The 25,558-nt window shown below is 39.2% G+C and overlaps 1 protein-coding gene and 1 pseudogene across 2 annotated transcripts in view; one reads left to right on the top strand and one right to left on the bottom strand.

Annotated features, from left to right (window-relative positions):
* Positions 1–25,558, top strand: part of PAK1 (p21 (RAC1) activated kinase 1) — a 145,563-nt gene that overhangs the window by 21,073 nt on the left and 98,932 nt on the right. The gene's annotated exons all lie outside the window — the stretch shown is intronic.
* Positions 831–1,325, bottom strand: LOC118523424 (small ribosomal subunit protein eS10 pseudogene; annotated as a pseudogene).

The raw sequence follows: 25,558 nt of genomic DNA, 5'->3' as shown, positions 1-25,558 counted from the left end.
TTTCTAAATATAGGATTTTTATAAATTTCTAATAGGTTACAGTGGGAAAGGTGTTTAGGATTGATTTGGACTCTCTCCTTTACTTTATATAAGAAACTAAGACAGGGAAGTGATTTGTCCAGTCCTGTATCCTGCTTCTTGCCCTTTTCTTATTTCCTGGCATGGAAGAACTTATATATGGGGTTAAATTTCATTTTTTCCCCTATATATTAGTCAAAAGTCTCTTGTAAATTGTTTATATCTAATGGGATTTAGTTAAAGTCATAAGCCTGGTCTGTTGAAAATGAAACAGAGCTGATGTCCCAACCTAGGAAAAAAGATTACCTAGTGAGTAGAAGTGTTGTGGATCCAGCAGTGGAAAGAAGGGCCCACCATGGACATTGCTCTTCACTTCTAGACATACTTGGCATGCTATTAGATTTGCTAGTTACTGGGTGTACCAATGCTGCATTATTAGGTGGCTTGTGGTCTTTTCTATGTTTATATCTAGAGTGTTTGAGGAAGGAAGGAATGAAATCAAATGAACAATGTTTACTCTGGTGCTGAGCACTTCTCACCTTATCTATACTACAAATAACATTTAATGTTTGTTTCTTTTAGAAAGTTACTACTGGGTGCAAGGAAATCAGAGAAACTTCTCATAGACTTGTTGGTACTAATTAAAACCTACGTTGCCTGCTGAAGGGCAACCTAAGGGTTATCCAGTTCAACACCTTTATTTTATGAATGAGAAAATGGAGCTGAGAGAAGAAAAGTAACTCACTCAATATTTTAAAAAACTTTTTTTTCTGGCTACAGATTTATTCAACACAAAACAATCTTTTCCAGCTTTACTGAGGTGACTGACCATATCCACGACCAAATCCACCTCAAACTGGAATTCAGTTGCTGACCCAGCCCCAGCCCCAACTTTCTTGTCAGCACCAAGGGACACAGCACTTTGTCTGTAGGTGTCTCTGTCAGCTTCCCCTGTGTGAGTCTTGCAGGTGGCTCTCCCTTCAGACCTTTGGACTGTGGCCTTTCAGTCTCAAGACTGCTGTGGTGCAGAGTGGCAGGCACAATCTCAGGGGGCAGGTGGAGGTAATCACAGAGATATTGGATACCCTTGTTGGTAAGGTTCCAGTAGAAATGTCTCTAGGCAATGTATTCCTTTATGTAGCCTCATGATTCGAGAGACTGCATGGCCTTGACAATATGAAGATTGGGTACATTCTTGTCTGCCAGCTCAGGGTGTTAGGCATGTGGACATCCTTTTTGACCACCATCACTCCCTCCTTGAAAAGGAGTTCATAAGTGACAGTAGCGTTCTTTTTGGTCATCAACATCTCAGCAGCTGCTACATACGGGGCTGGGGCTGGAAAGGAAAGCAACTCACTCAATGTTATACAATAAGTTAGTTATAGAGTCAGGACCACATCTCAGCATGTTGGACTCTCTGTTAAGTACATTTCCACCACACGCCTCTGCAGGACACAGTGTAGGAGGAAATGTGGAGTAGTAGAAAAGATCTGGGTATGAACCATGGCTCTGCCACTTACTGACTTGTTCCTGAGAAAGTAGTATCACTTCCTCGAGTATGAGCTTCCTCATTTGTAAAATGGGATAATACTGATATTTCTTTTACCTGCCTTACAGGATTATCATTAGGATAAAATGTGAGATGCAGTGGAAAAAAGGAAAATTAAAGTGAACATGGCCAATTCACCTATGGATTTCAGCTTTATCACCTATTGACTGTGATTTTTGGGCAAGTCACTTAGTTTCTGTGAACACAGCTTTTCCTTTGTAAAATTGGGACAATACTAACTCCCTTGCAGAGAGCTGTTTTGAGGACATTAGTGTATGTAAAGCATTCAAAATGGTGCCTCGTACATAATAGGTATTCAGTATGTGAGATCCTCTCAGAAGACTTAGTTCTATCTTCTTAGAACTGTTCCTCTAAAGACTTAAAGTAGATGTAGCAGAACTCATTCTTCTGTGGCTTTAAGACTATTTTGTAAAGTTTGATTCAGAGGCTGTAGGTGGGATGGGTAAGGTATGAGCTTTACAGTTAGTCAGGTTTCTGTTCTAAACGCTAGTGGCCCATGGTTAGGCTCTTTCTTCTGTCCAGTGAAGGGCCTGTAGAGATGGCAGGCATTAAATGTGGTGAATTGATTGAAGAAAAGGTAGAGGAAATTTGGTGGCTGGGAAACTCAGAAGGGAGAATGGAAATGGGAAAAGTAATGCTACTTTTCATCACCACTGACTGCAGGCCACTGAATATCTGTATGTCAGAATGTTTGTGGTGAAACCTTTTCTCATAGTGATCTCAGTCTCTGACATAAATGTCTCAAAGTGTTGGGACCATGTCTAAGTCCTCTGTTGCCCCAAACACCTGACCTACAGTAGATATGTAATATATTTTTATTGAAAGAATGACTACCTGAAATGGAGAAGTACTGTGGCCCATAGAGGTCCATAAATACCTGGTGGCCCCTAATATCTTATCCAAGCTCCACTTTGCTGAGATATTTATATTTATATTTAATCAGGCTTTTATAGTCTTTAGCCTGATGGATTTGTGAAATTTTGGGTCTTGGGTTTTTTAAGCTTTGCTCTACTGCCAGCTTCCCTTTACTACCTTGGTCAGGCCAGACGACTATTTCCTTCATTCCTAGTCATTGTGTGGCACCTGCTGGGTTCATCTTTCTGGTTTTTAATCCTGGGATGGGGTTGGTGGTTCTAATACACAAGAGCTAGAGAACATAAAATCTGCATGGTCAGGCAAACAGCATTTCCTCAGAAGTTCCAGGATTATGGGACAGCTATGGGAAATGCTAATAGATTCCCTCCTTCTTCCTCCCCCAAAAGAATACTCTCATATAAGCCATTAATTCAGTAAATACATACTAATCATGCATACTACAGATCAGACATTCTTCTGGGTGCTTTGAATACATTATTTCACCAAATGCTTAGTAATCCTTTGAATTAGGCTGATGCCCTCAATTTCACAGATAAGGAATATAGAGTTTAGATAAAGGAAATGACTTGCTTTACCTAGTAAAGGGTAGACTTAGGATTTGAATCCAGGTCTTTATGACTCAAAGATAATCACTGATTGCCATGTCTTCTACCTTACTAGAATGGGAACTCCTTGAAGGCAGAGGTCTTGTCTGATTCAAATCTGTGTATTCCTATTGCAAAGGAAAAAATAGAAAATTTTATTTACATTTTTTGAAGTTTTTATTTAAAGTTCAGTTAACATACAGTGTAACATTAGTTTCAGGTGTGCAATATAGTGATTCAGCAGTTCCATACATCACCAGGTGCTCATCCCAGCAAGTGCACTCCTCCATTAATGAAGTAACACATAATTGATGCCTGTGTTGTTCTGCAGCCCTATGACCCCTCTCTCTTTAAGCCCCGTGCCTAGTTTCCTCTAAAGTCAGTTACCTGCTTTAGTTTAGTTTTCTTTTTTAGGCTGTTTTTGTGTGGGCTAGCGTTCCCTTTTGAGGTTGAATTGAATTGTGTAAAGCCTCAGGAAGTGGCTGAAATACCTTCCTCAAACCTGGTTGCATCAAAAGACCATCAAGTCAAGTCCTGTCCCCAAAGAGGAAGAGAAAGCCTGGGCTCCTTAACCAGTAGATAAGAATTGTCTTCTTTGAGTTCTCTGGGCTAATTTCACCACTTAAAGAAGGGATATTTCCTTTTAAATTCCAAACACTCCACTCTGTATGTGATTAATATCCCTGGGCCATTTTTATGTCACTCTTTAATTTCCATCTACCCTTGTAAGTCTGACCCTTGGGTCATACAAGCTCTTTTCCATATTACAATCCTTTATAATCACAATGTAAATTCAAGCTCTTTTCCATATTACAATCCTTTATAATCACAGTGGTGATTTTGTTTCTTTTCTTTTTTAGTAAATATTTTCTTCATGAGTTTCTAAGATGACTACCTCTCCTTGCTTCTCATACCACTTTTCTCTCCACAAAAAATTCCTATGGGTAGGCTCTTATGCTAATTTTCTCATTCTGTATAACTCATTCACTTCTCTCAAGTTTTTTCACTGTTGCTTAGATAAGCCATATATACCTCTTTCATGTCTCCCTAAGTTGTTTCTCATAGTTTCTTTTGTGTAACATGTTTTTCTTTGCTTCCTGTACTTCTGCTCAACAACTTTCAAGGCCCAGTTAAAATATCTGTCTCTGATACCTTCCCTGACACTCTCCTTCTGTTCCAGACAGAATATCCTTTTTTTCAGTGTTTATGTGATACTTTATTCCAATAGCTATGGTAGCATTTATTGTATTGTACTTTTTTGTACTGTATTGTATTGTAATTTTACTTGTTCATCTATTCTTCCTCTCCCTAAACACTTCCTCAGCCAGCCCTTCCAATGTTGAAAGTACCTGTCATATAGGAGGTGGTCAACAAAAGAGGCAACTAACATTTGTTCAGTGCCCTACTGCTGTGCAAGTTGCCATATACTCTCACTTAGTCCTTACAACAGGTCTCTCATGTAGTATTAGGCCCATTTTACAGATGAAGTAATTGAGGGCCAGAGATTAGTGATCTGTTTATGCTCTCACAGCTGGTAATTCAGAGGACTGGGTTTCAAACCTGTTTGCTGACTTCAAAGCTTGATCTGTGTTTAGAACTATTCTTCTGACTCCTAATTCAGTATTCTTTCTGTGCACATCAGAAAACCACAAAGTGAGTATGCAGATGTGTTTAATGCAGTGATGGATAAGAGTTCAAATGAGAGTAAGGTGCAAATAGCGGTGGCACTCACATAATTGCTGTGTATTAAGAAATGGTCTGGAGTTGTTAATGCCTTAATCGGTACTGTAGGCAGTCCTATAATTTGGCACTTACAAATGAATCTGTTTTAACTGGTTAGCAGATGTAACAACACCTACCTTAGGGCATGTTCTGTTCTAAAAAGGGATGAAAACTGCTTCTCTCGCACTATCATGGGTAATGTGGATGAGCTCAACTTTGACCTGAAACAGTGCTTCTGAGATCTTTTGCTTCTAAGCTTTGTCATATTTTGTCAGGTGCTGTTAACCTACTTTTTCAGAACTGTAGAATCAGGGGCGCCTGGGTGGCTCAGTTGGTTAAGCGACTGCCTTCGGCTCAGGTCATGATCCTGGAGTCCCTGGATCGAGTCCCGCATCGGGCTCCCTGCTCGGCAGGGAGCCTGCTTCTCCCTCTGACCCTCCCCCCTCTCATGTGCTCTCTCTCTCTCTCTCATTCTGTCTCAAATAAATAAATAAAATCTTTAAAAAAAAAAAAAAAAAAAAAGAACTGTAGAATCAGACAATTGGAATATGAATTGGAATATGGGGTTCTTACTCCAACTGTTTGAATAGCCTAAGCTCTTACCAGGGAGAACCTAAACACAAAGGACTTTTATGGAGTTGGTAAAGGAGGCCAAATGGTAGACATTGGGAAACACTTCTGTCTCCTTGTTTTGTGACATGGGCTATTGAGTCGTTCTGTCTTTTCTTAAGTTGACTAATAGCAAATGCATTACAGAAAGGTAACAAAAATGAGAAGACCGTGGTTCAAACTCTTGTTAGCCTTATGTGATTTGGGGCAAATGATTTATACTTCCTAGGCCTTTTCTTTTAGGTGTTTTAATCCAGTGATTCTTTCTAGGGGATGTGATCCTGTAGTCCAGATACCACACATCTCTCTCTTGTCCAGGGACCATACTGTGCTGTAAATTACATCTTCTTTTGCCTTTCTTTTTTTAGGTCACAAATCCTCCATTCACTATGTATACTCTAAAAATTTGTTGAAATCTGTCATCTTTTGATGTCTGCTACCCATTCTCTTCCTTGTTGAGTTTTTTACTTTTACTATCATTTTTTTTTTTTAGAGATTTTATTTATTTATTTGACTGAAAGAGACACAGTGAGAGAGGGAACACAAGCAGGGGGAGTGGGAGAGGGAGAAGCAGGCTTCCCGTGGAGCAGGGAGCCCGATGCGGGGCTCGATCCCAGGACCCCGGGATCACGACCTGAGCCGAAGGCAGACACTTAATGACTGAGCCACCTAGGTGCCCCACTTTTACTATCATTTTAGTGTGATTTTAGGTAGGAACATATGTTAATGTGTTTTTAATCTGGCAAATTTAACTAGAAGCAAACTTCAAAGGAAGTTAAAGGTAAAGAAAATGAAGTTGCATTTATATCTGGAGTTGCAAAAACTTCACCATGAAAGTAAGGGAGAGTTAGAGGCTGGGCCTTCCCAGGAGATGTCCTAGGTTTAGATTTTGACTTCATCATCTACTAGGTATATGACCTTGGACAAAATACCTCCCTAAATCCTCATTTTTGAGATTGGAATTTTTTTAAAGATTTATTTTTAGAGAGAGCGAGCATGCTCACGAGAGGGAGGGGCAGAGGGAGAGGGAGGGAGAATCCCAAGCAGACTCTCTGCTGAGCACAGAGCCTGATGGGGGGCTGGATCTCACAACCCCGAGATCATGACCTGAGCCAAAACTAAGAGTCGGACACTTAACCGACTGCACCATCTAGGTGCCCCTGGAATTTATTTTTATTTTTATTTTTTTTTTAAGATTTTATTTATTTATTAGGGGGAGAGAGAGAGCACAAGTGTGGGGAGGGGCAGAGGGAGAGGAACAAGCAGACTCCCTGCTAAGCAGGGAGCCTGATGCTGGGCTCCATCCCAGGACCCCAAGATCGTGACCTGAGCCAAAGTCAGACACTTAACTGACTGAGCTACCCAGGTACCCCTGGAATTTTTTTTTTTAAGAGAAAAGATACATTAGAAATTGTACTGAACTAGTAATCAAAACATGAGTTTGGTTTTAGCAGACTATGGGACCTTGACCAAATCCTTTCCCCTTTTTGGGCCTCAGTTTCCCTCTGTAAAAGGAGGAACTAGGCCTTGGCGACCTCTAAGTTCCTTACTATTCTAAGGAGTATGAAATTTTCCTGATTCCTGAAGAGCACTGGTCCTTTAATGCTAATGTCTAGCCCCTTGTTCAGGATGATTAAGGCCTAGGATTCAAACAAACAGGACTGGGTGTTCTGAAGTCTGTGTGTATCTGCCTACTATACTGACCAGAGCATGATACTTTAAAAAAGAATACTTACCATTTACATCGACGTGGATGGAACTGGAGGGTGTTGTGCTGAATGAAATAAGTCAATCAGAGGAAGACAATTATCATATGGTTTCACTCATATGTGGAATATAAGAAACAGCACAGAGGATCATAGGGGAAGGGAGGGAAAACCAAATGGGAAGTCATCAGAGAGGGAGAAAAACCATTAGAGACTCTTAACTATAGGAAACAAACTGAGGGTTGCTGGAGAGGAGGTTGGGGGGGGGATGCGGTAATTGGGTGAAAAGCACTGGGTGTTATATGCAACTGATAAATTATAGAACACTACATCTGAAGCTAATATTGTACTATATGTTGGCTAATTGAATTTAAATTAAAAAAAAGAGCAATCACAGTATACAAATCCATGGCTCTTAGTACATGGTAAATAGGCAGCCATTTTAAAACATTCACCCTTTTTCCTTTTTCTCCTGGGATTAGGACAAGCCAGGATACCTGAGGTCTTAGCATGGGAAAGAACAGCTTTTTGCTTTTTGCAGCTGTGATTATTGTGTGTCTGCTTTAACGGGAAAGAAAGACACTAAAATTATTATAACATTCAGTGATGAATGTATAATAGAGAGATGTACCAAGTATTATCTAAGCAAGGAGTGGGAAGGGGGAAGAAGAGGCAATGAAGGCTCCAGAGTGGAGGTGACATTCAAGTTGGAAGAATGAGCTGCTGTTGAGCTTCCACTGAGCTTCACTAATTTGAAAATGTGTGAGGTCTTTTTAGGGTTGCTCTGCTCTTTCTCTGGGCTTCAACACAACCTAAAGGACTCCTTTAGGAAGTCACTGGAGCCTATTAGGAACTGAGAAGTTTTTTGGAAGTCTGAATTAGTGTTTTTCTGATGCTGGCTTGGACTTCTCTTTATACCAGTGGAGACAAGATGCTTGGCCAGGCTGTTGTTCTTAGTCTGTTTGAGGTTTGGGTGCTGTTAATGGACGTATGTCAGTTAAGCAGAAAATTATGTCTGCTCTTTTGAGAGCTACCTGAGTGAATTTCTGAGACAGAACTGTTTGGAATCTCTAGTTTCTGGCGTCCCAGGCAGCTGTGGGGTCTTGAGGACCTAACCTATTTAAGATACCTCAACATTTAACTCAAAGTAACTTGCCAATATATTTTTCCTTTTGGACTAAAAGTTGGTTCTTTTTTGACTTGATACTTTTTGCTTGTTGATTGTTGGGCATCTAAACTTCTTAGTAATTTCATAGGCTAGAACAGCCTAGCACAGAAATAGTGAGTGAAACATTTTTATTGCATCAACAACAAATATTATTGTATTTATTTTATGCTACTTGCTGTGCTAGACTCTAGGTATACAAAGGTAAGTAAGATCCAGTTCCTGTCTTGGAGAAGCTCATGGACTAGTGGCAAAGAAAGAGAAAACAATAGGAACTGTTGATTGAGCATGTACTATGAACCATGATAAGCAATGGGGATGAATGAGAGACTCTCAACCCCTGATATGTGTATAGCCTAATGGGAGGTGGCATGGTGAGAAGGAGCCCTGTAAGCCAGTAACTAATACAATGGACAAGGGAGAATGTAGCATTTATCATAAAAGAGAGAGCAGGGTGCCTGGCTGGCTCAGTCAGTGGAGCATGTGACTCTTGATCTCAGGGTTGTGAGGTCGAGCCCTGTGTTGGCTGGAGAGATTACTTAAAAATAAAATCTTAAAAAAAATTAAAAAAACAAAAGAGAAATGGTATGTATGCATTGAGGAAAACACCACGTTAGGTTTGCACTAGATGGTCTGTAAGCTCTCTCTCAGTCCCAAACAGTATAAGATTATATGATATTGTGAGTTTTTCACTTATGGGTACCAGAGAGTAAATGATATTATATATACCAAAAACTCATGAAGAAGAATGTTGATTTAAAAATAGATAATTCCGGGGGCACCTGGGTGGCTTAGTCAGTTAAGTGTCTGACTTTGGCTCAGGTCATAATCCCAGGGTCCTGGGATTGAGCCCCGTGTTGGGCTCCCTGCTCAGTGAGGAGTCTGATTCTCCCTCTCCCTCTACCCCTCCACCCTGCTTGTGCTCTTGTTCTTGCTGTCAAATAAATAAATAAAATCTTTTTTTAAAAAAAAGCTAATTCCTGTGTAACAGAATTATGGAAGTAGGAGAAGTGATTTTCTGGTTGTTAAATTCTAAAACAACAGTAGTGGTTGTTGAACATTTTCCAGAAAGTGATCAAGTGAGCAAATGTTTCCTGAATACTTTTTCTGAGATCAGTCTCTCCCTAAGATTGGTAGATGAATGGTGTTCCTGCCCCCGAAAGGCTTTGATTTCATTAGGACAGTAGGATGTATATGCTAAAAAATTGAACAGTTCTACCAAATAAACTGGGTACAAACTTAAGAGTTTAGAGAAAGGCAGATAATTAGTTTCCTAGACCTCCTGTAACAAAGTACCACAAACTAGTTGACTTAGAACAACAGAAAATTATAGTCTCACAGTTCTGGAGGCCACAAGTCCAAAATCAAGCCGTTAGTAGGGCCATGCTCCCTTTGAAGGTGTGAGGGAAGGATCTGTTCCAGGCCCTTGTCCTAGCTTCTGGTAGCCTCAGGTGTTCCTTGGCTTGTAGATGGACATCTTCTCTCTGTGTCTTTTCATAGGTGTGTGTGTGTGTGTGTGTGTGTGTGTGTGTGTGTGTGTGTGTGTGTGAGAACTTCTTAGTAAGCACAGGCCAGAACAGCCTAGCTGGAATTTGGAAATTTGTTTCCAAATTTCTCTTTCTTAGAAGGACCCAAGTCATATTGCATTAAGGCCCACCCTAATAACTTCATTTTAACTTAATTACCTTTCTAAAAACTATTTTCAAATAAAATCACATTCTGAGATACTAGGGTTTAGGACTTTGACATATCTTATTTTGGGAGACACAGCTCAAACCCATAACCATAGGTTTGGGGGTTAAGGAAAGAACTTGGTCAGGTAAGAGTTGAATTAGCGGAGAGAAGTGGAGATATTATGAAACAAGTCTGTACAATATCCAAACCCTCATAAGAGGACACTCCAGGTAAATTCATCTTGGTAGAACCAAGGAGTTCTGAGATCCTCAAGCAGGGATATTTAGAGAAACAGGATTACTTCAATTTTCTTAGTTATTTTTGTTCACAGTATACTATTATGGGCAATTTTATTAATGCATGCCACATATCCAGTCTTGACCAGTAAGATGTTGATTGCATATTGCATAAAAATTTACTCTTAGGTAACAAAAATTAAATTATTTTAACTTACACAGTCATTTGTAATAATAGAAGATCTTTTTCTTTGTAAATGTGATGAATTTACAAAAAAAAAAAATAGATGGCTTCACTCAAGGAATAAGAAAATAAGGTTGAATCATGACATTTCTTAATCTGTGACTCTTGGGATTAGGGCAGTAGTTCTCAAGTGTGGCCATTCCTAGAAAGCTTAAAATTATGTTGATACTTAGATTCCACCCAGGCAGGACCAAATAAATTAAATTTGGGGGGTAAAGGTAGGTATGGGGTTCAGGCATCAGTGTTTTTAAAAAGCTCTCCAGGTTTGTATACCTGGTTGTAGCACTGGGTTAGGGGAGTAAGAAGGAAACGGTGTTCTTTTTTTTTTTTTAATTATCTTTTTTTAAAAATTAACATAAAATGTATTATTTGTTTCAGGGGTACAGGTCTGTGACTCATTAGTCTTATACAATTCACAGTGCTCACCAAAGTACATACCCTCCCCAATGTCCATCATCCAGCCACTCCATCCCTCCCACCCCCCTCCACTCCAGCAACCCTCAGTTTGTTTCCTGAGATTAAGAGTCTCTTATGGTTGTCTCCCTGTCTGGTTTCATCTTGTTTCATTTTTCCCTCCCTTTCCCTATGATCCTCTGTCTTGTTTCTCAAATTCCTCATGTCAGTAAGATCATATGATACTTGTCTTTCTCTGATTAACTTATTTCACTTAGCATAATACCCTCTAGTTCCATCCATGTCGTTGCAAATGGCAAGATTTCATCTTTTTGATGGCTGCATAATATTCCACAATATACTACATCTTCTTTATCCATTCATCTGTTGATGGACATCTACGCTCTTTCCATAGTTTGGCTATTGTGGACATTGCTGCTATAAACATTGAGGTGCACATGCCCCTTCGGATCACTACATTTGTATATCTGGGGTAAATACCCAGTAGTGCAATTGCTGGGTTGTAGGGTAGCTCTATTTTCAACTTTTTGAGGAGCCTCCGTACTGTTTTCCAGAGTGGCTGCACCAGCTTGCATTTCTACCAACAGTGCAGGAGGGTTCCCCTTTCTCCGCATCCTTGCCAACATCTGTCAAGGAAACTGGACTCTTGTCCTTGCTGTGACCTTTGGACATTCCCTAAAACTGTTGAGTCTCAGGTACCTCTGAGAATAAAGAAATCTAGGTGTATTATCTCTAGCATGTACCAGCTGTTTAATAGCTCAAAATAACTTTCTGAGTCTCAGCTTTCTCATTTGTAAAATGGAGAGAATTAAAACTACCTTCAAGGTTTGCTGTGACAATCAAATATTTGCAGATACTTCAGAATGCTTTGTAGATTCCGAAGTACTATGTAAATATGAGGGTTTTTAAATTTTTCACTAATAGATAACTTGCCCAAGGTGTTACAGCTGCTTGGTGCCATGGATAGGACCAAAGTCCACATCTCTTGAATCTTTTTATTTCCCCATTAACTTGAAAGGTGATCTTTCTTCCTTTCTCTTTCATTTTTTCAGTTCTTTTAAGTTGTATCTGAATGCCTTTGTATTGGATACTTTCAGGCTCCTAGGTATAGTAAGCAGCATGTTGGTTTCGTGGAAAGAACATGGTCTTTGGAGTTGCATGGATGTGAAGTTCAATTCTGGCTCCATTACTAACCAAATCATTTTAACCTCTCTAAGTTTCTGTTTCCTTGTATGTTAAATGGAGTCGTAAATGAGAAAATAATGTGAAAGCCCTTAGCACTATATTTGGTATGTAATACCAAGCATTGGTAATTGTTACTTTTTGTTATTATGAGGGGCAGTGATAGAGGGAAATACCTTTGATACAGTCGGATCAATGGTAAAAAAGAAACTACTCCATGTGACTTCACTCAACAGAGTCATCTTCCTTTTGATGGCTGTTGGGGGTGTGCTTGGTGGGGTACCTTCCAAAGTCTTTATTATAACAACTTTAATTTGTATAGTTTTACAGTTTTAAAGATGCTTTTATGAGCTGTTCTCATTTAATCCTCACCATAATCTGCAAGGGAAATATCCCTATATGTTCAATAAGGAAACCACAGCTAAGAGAGATGAAGTGACTTTCAGCTGGTTACCTTATGAGTAAGCAATGCAGAGAGTTACTGTTTAAGGGGAAGCCCCAACCCTAGAGGCCTTAGGTTTTGTTTCAGCTGGACTTTTGGTTTCATAATGGGCTTTCGGATGTAAACCCAGAAGCCTTAGTTTCTTGGTTGTATTAGTTATGTACTGTTGCTTAAATAAATTGCCTGCAAAATTTAGCAGCTTAAAAAATAAACATTTATTATCTTACACAGTTTCTGAGGGTGAGGAATTTTAGAGTGGCCAAGCTGGGTGTTTCTGGCTCAGTATCTCAGCTGAGATTACAGGGGAGCTGTTGCCCAGGGCTACAATCATCTAGAGGCTCAACTGGGCCTGGTGGATCCCCTTCCATACTCACTCATCTGGTTATTGGCCAGCTTCAGTTTTTTGCTGGCTGTTGGCAGGCTGACGACTTCAGTTCCTTGCCACGTGGCCTCTCCATTGGGCAGCTCACAACATGGCAGCTGGCTTCCCCACAGTGAATGATCTGAGAGAGAAAAGAGCCAAAACAGAAGCTGTAGTGTCTTTTATAATCTTAATTTCAGAAATGACATACCATCACTCTGTATTCTTTTGGTTACACAGACCAACCCTTCTACTAGGTGGGAAAGGGTACACAAAGGTGCAAATACCAGGAGGCAGGGACCATTGGATATTGTCTTCGAGGCTGGCTACCATAGCTGTAGAGAAACTTTGAGGCCCAGGCTATACACATAATTTATTAAGGAGTTAACTTTATTTAAAAATTTTTTTAAATTAATTTATTTTTGAGAGCGCACACGCGTGAGAGAAAGCACGAGTGGGAGGGGCAGAGGGAAAGAACCCCAAGCAGTCTCTGTGCTGAGTGCAGAGCCTGACACAGGGCTGGATCCTCAGGACCCTGAGATCACGACCTGAGCTGAAACCAAGAGTCAGACGCTCAACCAACTGTGCCACCCTGGTGTCCCTAAAAAGTTAATTTTATTTAATACACAGGTGTAGATTCTAGTCCATGTTCCAGGCATGGTGGATATCAGGTAAATTCCCATATGTCTTTAAGGGATGGTTTCTCAGGACACAGGGAGCAGGGAGTCCTGCAGAAGCCTCCTGAGTCTTATTTATTTACTATCAGTCTTTCTAAGTTGGTAACATAATCATGCCTATTCTTACAAATAGACACTTTATTGAGGAGTTGGGGAACATGAGAGGAATTCTTTGCCCCTGAGTTTCATCTGGTGAAATTAACCTTGGAAATCTGAGCATTTTGATTCTTTTACCTGTAGAGAAAATTAGCTGAAGGAACTATGCAAGCCTCCAGCACTTAGTGCTTTTAAAACGCCTTTCACATTCATTTTCTTTTTCTTTTTTTTTTTTTTAAAGATTTTATTTATTTATTTGACAGAGAGAGAGATAGCGAGAGCAGGAACACAAGCAGGGGGAATGGGAGAGGGAGAAGCAGGCTTCTTGCCGAGCAGGGAGCCCGATGTGGGACTCGATCCCAGGACCCTGGGATCATGACCTGAGCCGAAGGCAGACGCTTAACGACTGAGCCACCCAGGCGCCCTCACATTCATTTTCATGTGATCATCTCAAAGGAATAGTGTGATGAGATGGGAAATTGACTGCCATTTAAGTCAGTACGTCTGAATTTGAGTTGCAGCTTTGGCACTAACTGACTGTGTGATCTTGACAAAGTCATGTTCTCCCTCTGGACCGTAGTTTCTTTAAGTAAAACAAGGAGGTGTTAAATAGAGTCTCAGGGTTTTGAAGTGCAACTTCACAGGCTATTGTGGTGAGACTGGGAAGTGGGAAGAGGCTGAGGAAGTGGAACTTCCCCACCTCCTTTTCAGCCAGAGCAGCACTACATTTATCTGTTTAGATATTGGTGTTTCTGTAAGATTTGATGGGAAAAAAAGAGTTCAAGAGACTTTTAGAAAAGCTTGGAAACCATTGGGTTGAGTGATTTCAAAAGACTTCTCCATGTAAAGAAAAGGGTTGGTTTTTCTGATGTCACTGGGTGAGCAGTAGCCTGAGGGGTGTTGGCGTACTATCCTTTCTACACTTCTACAGATAGAACAGCAGAGCAGCGGACCTAGATGTCTCCTAAGAAACCTAGATGTTTTTCTCACCCTTTCCTCCTTAGATTTTTCCTTTAAGCCAGCAGAGGGAGAGGTGGGCATTCGTTGCTGCTGGCTATGTCTCCTGTCTTTAAGATGGTATAGCTTCTTCTGGAATTAGGATCCAGATCTGGAGGAATGAATGAAGGCCTTCCTTGGAGAGGCAGAGGTCATGCAACAGGCTTCCTGGGAGAGGAGGTAACTGGGTAAATCAGCAGCAGGTGAGAAGGACTGGTCCTATAAGTTGGCCTCTGTCTCCTTTGGATTATTTAGATGTAAACACACTTTCTCTGGCCTATTATTGGTCCCCAAGCCCATCTATCTTTTGGAGACTAATGGAGAGAGAAGGTAGAGGTGGGAGGAATTTCAAATGAATCTTGCTTCCAGCAGCTTAGGAGGGTTCTTTTCTTTTGGTGGCTCCACTACTTTTTGTTATTTCTCTATTGGCTGTAGAAAGCAGACCATTGCCAGCTGGTTGAAGTTAGGTTTTAGCCCTCTTTACTCTCTGTTCTCTTACTTTCCAGGTAATATTCTTTTTGAGGTAGAAGCCTGGAAATGAATAGTTGAGCAGAAAGAGGACTGGACTTAGAATCAGTTGGTCTAGGTGAAGCTCTGGCTCTCCTACTCACCTTTGTGAACTTGGGCAAATTTCTTAATCTTTCTCAGTTTGTTTCCTCATATATAAAATAGGATTGCTGTGAAGATGAAAGGAAGTAAGCATGCAAAGTACTGCATCTGCCAAAATACGTGTTCATTAGGTGTTAAGTGTTTACTATTATTTTTGTACTTATGTTTTTGAGAATTTAGGATAGATGCTAATTAAATTATAAGAATACTATTTTATATTAGAGTAACAATATCAGTACTGGAAAAAGTCTTACGGATCATCTTATTTATTCATTTTACAATTGGTACATTTTATAATTGGAATTATTCAGGCTCAAAGTGAAGCAATGAATGGTCCAAGATCACCCAGTAGAGGCAGCAGGGACTCAATTTACAATACCTCATTCTCCAGTTACAGGAGTGTCTTCAACTAGTCTGGGTGGCTGGGGCTGGCATAGGTATCCACAGTAGGTTCCTAACTTTATGCTTTGAGGGCCATTAATCTATGTGCCCTGAGAAATCAATGGCCACTTGAGTTTGGATACTGCTGGGTAGAACCAATCTTGTAATGTCCCATTCTTCTGAGAGGTATTCGCTGGTGTGGACCTGGGCCCTGAAGATATACTTAGTGGCTCTTTCCTTGATGACTAAACCCATCCATCCTCTTCATAAATTAAAAACAAATCCTGAGAAGAGCAGACAGATGTCTCTGGCTGTGAATGACATAGTGTGCTGGAATCGAAATATGGAAAGAAAGAGGGAAGGAGAGTGGAAAAGTTCAGGAAACTTTTTGGGTATTTTTTCCCCTCCAACGTATGCTAAAGGCTATTCTTTCTGTTGTTGTGTGAAGAGAGAATTGTAGAATTTTAGGACTGAAAGTTCCTTGTAAGGACATCTAACACAGCTTTTACCCCATGTTTGAATTTCTTCTGCAAAGTTCCTCCCAAATATTTCTATAATATCTGCTTGCATATTTCCATGATGGAGAGCTCTCTATTGCTAGAGACAGTCATTTTCGTGGTTCGACATTTTGGCCCTTAAAACTAAAATCTACTCCTATGTGGCTTCTAATCACCAGCCTCTTACATGAAGAAACTTAGGTTCTGGTGATGAAATAGTGTATGTTAAGTCTTTGGGTGTGTATTCATCCCACATCCAGCTAAGGGTATCAGGCAAGACAGAGACCCAGGAGCTCAGTTCTAGAACCTCAAATTCATCCTCATGTCTTTGTGGGTCAGTGGGTTTTATTAAAATTATTTATTCTTTTTCATGGACTTGCTGGATTTATTAGCAGTAGAATCACTAGAATTTATTATTAGAATTTATTAGTACTAGAAAGAACCTTAGTGGTCATATGGCCTGTTTTTATCATTTTACAGATTAGTAACTGAGTCCCAGAGAGGTAAAGTCATCTGCCCAAAGACACACATAAATTCTGGCATTAAGACCCTGGTCTCCTGGTAGCCAATACTGGGTGTCATTCCATAGACAGTTCTTCCAGAGAAACTGTTACCAAACTCTAAAACTTTTTTTTAAAGTGCCATGTGGCAGGTGTACCTTGAGATTTCTATTAGGAGAGACAGCATCAGTTAAAAATTTCGTAGATTTCTGTCTAAAAATAACATGCTATTTTTCAGTATCACAAGAGAAGGTAAAGGGTTCTATCCACAGATATTTATAGAGCACCTATAGGAGTTCATGTGCCAAATTCTTTAAAATTTATACTTCAAGACACACTCAGAAACCTTCACTTTTGTGAAGTTTCCTGACTGTTCCCTTCCCCCACCCTCATATCCTCATGGAAATGTTCCTCATTATAGTTCTCATGCTGCATAGGCAGTGTGGTGTGGTCAAAAGAATATGGACATTGGATTTAAACAGGCACCTGGGTTGGGTTTTGGATCCAAATAATTCACGTAAAGTGCTTATTAGAATGCTAGACACACAATAAGAGTTCCTGAAATGTTGGCTACTGTTATTGTCATTATTTTTACTCTTACTAATGTCTTATCTCCCCTTTTAACCTGGGAGCTCTCAAGGGCAGTGTTTTTTTCCAACTGTGTAAGTCATAACCCCTGGATTGTTGATTTAACATAGTACGTTGGACCAGCATTTTTAAAAAGTCAAACAGAATACGCCAGAAAAAAAAAATCAGAATACATGCTATATAGAAAGAGCAAGGACTGTTTTGTGAAACTTGTGTTTTAGTTTTATATTTATAGATTGTGTGTGTGTGCATGCACACACATGTGTATGTGCATATATACCATGTCTCCAGTTTGAGAAGCCCTGCCTTAGAGAAGAGACTGCCTGCTATTTATATCTTTTATTCATAGGCGCTAGCACAGGGTCTGGAACAAATCTAATGCACATGTAACTAAGACAAGAGAGCCTGAAATTAATTGCTTAATATGTGATACAGACAGTAAATATAATATAGGTTCAAAGAAGGGGGAAATTGTCTTGAGAAACAATTTAGTAAATTAGTTGAGAGCTTAGTTTTCTGCTGTCTGAAAGATCTGGGGATAAATTGCAGCTCTGCTACTTATTGGCTAAGGCAGTAAGGCAGGTTACTTAACCTCTCTTACCAGTTTCTTCATCTCCGAAATGCGGATAATAATGACCTCAGGTTGTGAAGATTAAATGAGATAAAGTTACTATAGTGACCAACACATAATGAGTACTTGCTTAATATTTTCTTGGGCTGAAGTGGTCATGGGAGGCTTTTTTTGAGGAGGCAAGCATTTGTCCTCGAAGTACTGGTAGGAATTAGATCTGGGAAATGTTTGACATGTCCTGTATGCAGCTGAATACTCTGTTAAAGCCATCGATAGTCTTTTTCTCTTACATATTCTTTTTCCATGTTTTTTCTCACCAAGATACCCATGGTCTTTTTTCTCTTCGAAACCACTTCCTGGGAAGAAAGTCCAACATAAGCTGTTAAAACTTGCCTATGGCCCCTCCTTAAGGCTAGTTCATTCCCATAGACAGGGAAAAGGAAATTGCTCCAGGTTGTCTGGCCCAAGTTATGCTTTCAGGCAGAATGCCTGCCTAACCTCGGGAGAGAGCAGAGAGAGGTGACCAAAGCAGCTCAGCTTGGCCCCTGTTAAAAAAAAAAGTAAATAAGAAGAGTTCTTGGCTTCTGGTCGAAAGCGCATACTGGAGCTCAAGAGGGCAGGTCCTTCTAAAGGTAGGTAACTGGAAGGGTGGGGAGAAAGGTTGTCCCTGTCTCTCACTTCTGATGATACTAGAAAAGAAACAGATCCAAACCTGGGAAGGAGGAATAGGGAGAGGGAGAGGGAGAAGCATAGAAGAATTAGGGAAGGGAAAGAGAAAGTGCTCGCAAGGTTATCTAAGTTAGCTCCACGGAAGGAGCACTGGTCTGGGAGTCAGGTCTGTTTATTTTTCTTTTAGCTTGTGGGAAAAAGCCACAGAGCTACTTAAATGAAATGAGAAAAGTGTCCTTCTCTCCTTGTTTCAATTATTTTGATCAGTAAGATTATTTTGGTCTAGTGACAAGAAATGTTTATCAAGAGAAAATAAGTATTTTAGGAAATCAGCTGTATGCAAAGCGCTTTCGCGTCTATTTTCTTACCTTATTTCCCAGCCATTTTGCAAAGGTAGTGATTATTATTATTATCCTAATCTTACAAATAAAGAAAATAGATTCAGTGAGAAGTCATGGTCATTCAGGTAGTGAGTAGTAGAACCAGGATTTGAACTTAGGTCTGACTCTTAAGACCAGTGGGTGCTCTTGCCATTTTACTGAAGTGTGTGTGTGTGTGTGTGTGTGTGTGTGTGTGTGTGTAACAGCTTTACTGAGATTCAATTAACATACCATAAATTCACCTACTTAAGGTGTACAATTCAGTGCTTTTTAGTGTATTCATGGGATTGTGTAGTCATCACTCCAATCCAGGTTATCTTCCTAAAAGAAACCCTATAGCCATTAGCAGTTACTTGCCATTCTTCTCTATCCTCATCACCCTAGCCCTAGGAAACTACTAATCTATTTTTCTGTCTCTATAGATTTGATTTGCCTATTTTGGACATTTCATGTAAATGGAATCCTACAATATGTGGTCTTTTGTATCTTATTTCTTTCACTCAGTTTGTTTTTAAGGTTTATCCATGTTGTAATAGGTATCATTTCTTTTTATTGCTGAACAATATTTGGTGAGTTTTTTCACGAAATAATACTCCATTGTATTATACATTTTACATACGTACAAATACGTATGTATTTTTATACATATTATACATTTTACATACGTAAAAAGACATTTTACGTATTCTTTCACATTTGATGGACATTTGGGTTGTTTCTCCCTTTTTGCTGTTATGAATAATGTTGCTGTGAACATTTACGTACAGTTTCTGTGTGGATGTATATTTTCATTTATTTTAAATATATATCTAGGAGTGGAATTGCTGGATCATATGTTAACTCTGTTTAACCTTTGAAGAAATGCCAAACTTTTTTCCAAAAGAACTGCACCATTTTACATTTCTGTGGCGATGTATGGTGGTTCCAATTTCTCCACATCCTCACCAAAATTTGTCATTATGTGTCTTTTTTATTATAGGCATCCTAATGGGTGTGAAATGGTATCTAATTATAATTTTGATTTGAATTTCCCTAATGACTAATGATGTTGATGTGTTTTTTGACCATTTGTATATCTTTGGACAAATGTTTATTCAGATCCTTTGTCCATTATTAAATTGGTTGTCTTTTTACTATTATAGACATACTTGGAAGGCAGCTATGTTCACTACTACACCACCAACACTCTTATAGATATACCTTGAAGATACTGTGGGTTTGGTCCCAGAGCACTACAGTAAAGAATATTTGCAATAAAGTGAGTCAAATGAATCTTTTGGTTTTCCAGTGCATATAAAAGTTATGTTTACATTATACTGTAGTCTATTAAGTGTGTAATAGCATTGTGTCTAAAAAAAGCAATATACATACCTTAATTAAAAAATACTTTATTACAGGGGCACCTGGCTGGCTCAGTCAGAAGAGTGTGTGACTCTTGATCTTGAGGTCGTGAGTTTGAGCCCCACGTTGGGTGTAGAGATTACTTAAATAAATAAAAAACGTAAAAAAATTCTTTATGGGGTACCTGGGTGGCTCAGTCGGTTGAGTATCTGACTCTTGATCTCAGCTCGTCTTGATCTTTTTTTTTTTTTTTTAATTAGAGAGAGCAAGCAGGAGCAGGGGGAGGGGCAAAGGGAGAGGGAGAAGCAGACTCCCTGCCGTGACACGGGGCTTGATCCCAGGACCCTGGGATTATAACCTGAGCCAAAGGGAGATGTTTTAACCGACTGAGCCACCCAGATTCCCTTCAGGTCTTGATCTTATGGTCGTGAGTTTGAGTCCCACATTGGGCTTTGTCCTGGGCATGGAGCCTACTTAAAATAAATATTACTAAAAATGCTAACCATCATCTGAGCTTTCAGTGAGTTGTAATCTTTGTGCTGGTGGAGGGTCTTGCCTCAGTGTTGATGGCTCACTCATCAGGGTGGTGGTTGCTGAAGGCTGGGGTGGCTGTGGCAATTTCTTAAAATAAGACAATGAATTTTGCTGCATTGATTGATTCTTTTTTCACGAATGATTTCTCTGTAGGATGCAATGCTGTTTGACAGTATTTTACCCTCCGAAGAACTGCTTTCAAAATTGGAGTCAATCCTCTCAAACCCTGCTACATCTTTATCAACTAAGTTTATGTAATATTCTAAGTCTTTGCGTCATTTCAACAGTCTTCACAGTATCTTCACCAGGAGTAGATTCTATCTCAAGAAATACCTTCTTTGCTCATCCATTCAAGTTTTATCATGAGATTGCAGCAATTCAGTCATGTCTTCAGGCTCCACTTCTCATTCAAGTTCTCTTGTTGTTTCCACATCTGCAATTACTCCCTCCACTCAAGTCTTGAACCCCTCACAGTCATCTATTAGGGTTCGAATCAGCTTCTTCCAAACTCCTGTTAATATTGATATTTTGACCTCTTCCCATGAATCATGAATGTTCTTAATGGCATTTAGAATGGTGAATCCTTTCCAGCAGGTTTTCAGGTTTCTTTGCCCAGATTTATCAGAAGAATCAGTATCTATGGCAGCCTTATCAAATGTATTTCTTAAATAATGAGACTTGAAAGTCGAAATGACTCCTTGATTTATGTGCTACAGAATGGATGTTGTATTGGTGAGCATGAAAACATTCATCTCGGAGGCGCCTGGGTGGCTCAGTCGTTAAGCGTCTGCCTTCGGCTCAGGTCATGATCCCAGGGTCCTGGGATTGAGCCCCACATCAGGCTCTCTGCTCAGCGGGAAGCCTGCTTCTCCCTCTCCCACTCCCCCTGCTTGTGTTCCCTCTCTCGCTGTGTCTCTCTCTGTCAAATAAATAAATAAAATCTTTAAAAAAAAAAAAAAAAGAATAGATTCATCTCATTGTACATCTCCATCTTGGGTGACCAGGTACATTGTCAATGAACAGTTTTTTTTTTTAATGAGCAGTTTTATATATATATATATATATATGTGTGTGTGTATATATATGTTATATATATATATTTTATAGATATATGTAATGTATTTTTTAAAAATATATAATATATATAAATTTATAATATATTTATGTATTTTAAATATTTTATTTATTTATTTGAGAGAGAGAAAAACATGATTGGAGGGGAGGGGTAGGGGGAGAGGGAGAAGCAGACTCTTTGCTGAGCAAGGAGCCTGACACAGGGTTCCATCCCAGGACCCTGGGATCATGACCTGAGCTGAAGGCAGATGCTTAACTGAGCCACTCAGGTGCCCCAAGCAGTTATATTTTGAAAGGAATCCTTTTTTTCTGAGTAGTTAGTCTCAGTAGTGGGCTTAAAAAATTCAGTAAACCTTGTTGTAAACAGATGGGGTCTCATCCAGGCTTTGTTGTTCCATTTATAGAGCGCAGGCAGGGTAGATGTAGCATAATTCTTCAAGGCCCTAGGATTTTTGGAATGGTAAATGAGCACTGGCTTCAACTTAAAGTCACCGGTTACATTAGCCCCTAACAAGAGGGTCATCCTGTCCTTTGAAGCTTTGAAGCCAGACACTGACATCTCCTCTCTAGCTATGGAAGTTCTAGAGGCATCTTTTTCCAATAGAAGGCTGTTTTTTCTATATTGAACATCTGTTGTTGAGGGTAGCCACCTTCATGAATGATCTTAGCTAGATCTGGATAACTTGCTGCCACTTCTACATCAGCACTTGCTGCTTCACCTTGTACTTTTATGTTATGGAGGCAGCTTTTCTCCTTAAACCTCATCAACCAACCTCTGCTAGCTTCACACTTTTCTTCTGCAGCTTCTTCACCATCTCTCAGTCTTCGCAGAATTGAAGAGAGTTAGGACTTTTTTCTGGATTAAGCTTTTGCTTAAGGCATAGTTATGACTGGTTTGATCTTCTATCCAGACCACTCAAATTTTCTCCATATCAGCAATAAGGCTGTTTCACTTTCTTATCATTTGCATGTTCTGGAGTAGCACTTTTGATTCCTTCAAGGACTTTTCTTTTGCATTCACACCTCGGCTAACTCTTTGGCACAAGAGGCTTAGCTTTCAGCCTATCTTGGCTTTCAACATGCCTTCCTCACTAAGCTTAGTCATGTGTAGCTTTTGATTAAGAGTGAGAGACATGGAAATTTCCTTTCATTTGAACACTTAGAGGCCATTGTAGGGTTATTAGTTGACCTAATTTCAATATTGTTGTGTCTTAGGGAATAGGGAGGCCCAAGGAGAGGGAGAGAAATGGGAAAACAGCTGGTTGGTGGAGTGGTCATAACGCATACAACATTGATCGATTAAGTTCACCATCTTATACGGGCATGGTTTGTGGTGCCTCACAACAATGACAATAGGAACATCAAAGATCACTGATCACAGATCATCAGAATAAATATAATAAGGAAAAAATTTGAAATATTGTGAGAATTATCAAAATGTGACACAGAGACACAAAATGAGCAAATGCTGTTGGAAAAATGGCACTAGTAGACTTGTTCACTGCAGCATTGCCACAGATCTTTAATTTGTAAAAAATGCAGTGTCTGTGAGGTGCAATAAAATAAGGTATGCCTGACAAACAATGAATCATGGAACACTATATCTAAAACTAATGATGTAATGTATGGGGATTAACATAACAATAAAAAAAAAAAAAGATACATCTCCCAAAGCTAGTGAAACAAAAGCAACAATGAACTTTTGGGACTTCATCAAGATAAAAAGCTTCTGCATAGCAAAGGAAACAGTCAACAAAACAAAGGAGTAACCCACAGAATGGGAGAAGATATTTGCAAATGATATTACAGAGAAAGGGCTGGTATCCAAGATCTATAAAGAACTTCTCAAACTCAGCACCCAAAAAGGAATAGTATGGAGGACATTAAGAGAAGGAAGGGAAAAATGAAGGGGGGGAAATTGGAGGGAGGGATGAACCATGAGAGACTATGGACTCTGAGAAACAAACAGGGTTTTAGAGGGGAGGGGGGTGGCGGGATGGGTTATCCCAGTGATGGGTATTAAGGAGGGCACGTAATGCATGGAGCACTGGGTGTTATACGAAAATAATGGATCGTGGATCACTACATCAAAAACTAATGATGTATGGTGACTAACATAACATAATAAAATTTTAAAAAATAAATAAAATAAAGTAAAATAAAATAAACATAAAAAAATAAAGAGACTTCGACTAAAGAAAAAAAAAAATAAGGTATGCCTGTATTGTAAGAGTTCTTTATATATTCTTGCAGTTCCTTATCAGATATATGATTTATAAATATTTTCTCCTGTGGATTTTCTTTTCACTTTCTTGATGCACAAACGTTTTAAATTTTGATGTAGTCCAATTTATTTAGTTTTTCTTTTGGTGCCATATTGGACAAATAATTGCCTAGTCCCAGGTCATAAATATCTACACTTAGGTTTTCTTGTAAGTGTTTTGTAGTTTCAGCTTTTACATCTAGATGTAGGTACCATTTTGAATTACTTTTTTGTATATATTGTGAGGTAGTAGTCCAACTTCATACTTTTTCAGGTGGATATCCAGTTGTCCCAGCACGACTTGTTGAAAAGACTATTCTTTTCTCATTGAATTGTCTTGGCACTTTGTCAGAATCATTTGGCTGTAGATATAAGAGTTATATCTATATCCTGGACTCTCAGTTCTGTTTCATTGATCTGTATCTCTGTTTTTATGCCAGTACCACATTGTGTTCATTACTGCAGCTTGGTAGTAAGTTTTGAAATTGGGAAGTGTGAGTCTTTCAACTTTGTTCTTTTTCAAGGTTGTACAAATCTTGCACTTCTTTTATTCTTTTTGATGCTATTGTAAATGGAATTTAAAACAAAATTTTCAGCTTTTGGATTGTTCATTGTTCACGTATGGAAATATAATTGATTTTTGTATTGCTCTTATATCCTGCAACCTGGTTGAACTCATTTATTAATTCTAATAGTTGTGTGTGTTTATGTCTGTGTATGTGTGGATTCCTCAGGATTTTCTATATACAAGATCATGTCATCTCAAATAGAAATAGTTGTACTTTTCTAATCTTATTGCTTTTATTTATTTATTTTTCCTTGCCTAATTGTTCTGGCTAGAACCTCCAATACAATGTTAAATAAAGGTGGCAAAAGCAGATATCCTTGTCTTGTTCCTGATTTTAGGAAGAAAGCATTCAAATTTACCAATTTAAGTATGATATTAGGTGTGGGGTTTTTTGGTAGATGCCCTTTATCAAGGTAAGGAAGTTTCCTTCTATTATTGGTTTCTTGACTGTTTCATCATGAAAGGGTATTAGTGTTTGTAAAATGCTTTTTGTGTGTCAGTAGAGATGATCTTACAGCTTTTGCTTTTTACTCTGTTAATATGGTGTATTGATGTATTTATTTATTTATTTTTGGACATTAAACCAACCTTCTGCACCATTGATCATATTGTGTTTTATGAGAAGTAATTTTTGGGCACCAACTGCTTACAAAGCCTATGGGAATACACACATGACTAAGATGTTGGGGCCATTCACGGTAATTGTGGAGACGAAAAATACACTGGTTTACAGTTGAAAACACAGGAATATGATAAAGACAGCATCTTGTGTTGATGTATGATAGTTACCAAATGAACTGTACAATGACCTTATTTTCAGGCCACTCAGTGATTGTAGCGTTGGCATATTATAACTCTTTTTTTCTTCAGATATGTCCTTTCCCTTCTCCAGGTCTCAGATTCACCATGTATACATGGGAAAGTTGGACTTAGTGGTATGTAAGAGTCCCTCTAGTTATAGCATGTTGTGAAATTACTTGCCTTTTGTGGGGCTTCCTTCACTTAGGTCCT

This window comes from Halichoerus grypus, chromosome 11 (assembly GCF_964656455.1).
Source record: "Halichoerus grypus chromosome 11, mHalGry1.hap1.1, whole genome shotgun sequence".
Lineage (NCBI taxonomy): Eukaryota > Metazoa > Chordata > Mammalia > Carnivora > Phocidae > Halichoerus > Halichoerus grypus.
This window is presented reverse-complemented; position numbering and strand designations above follow the sequence as displayed.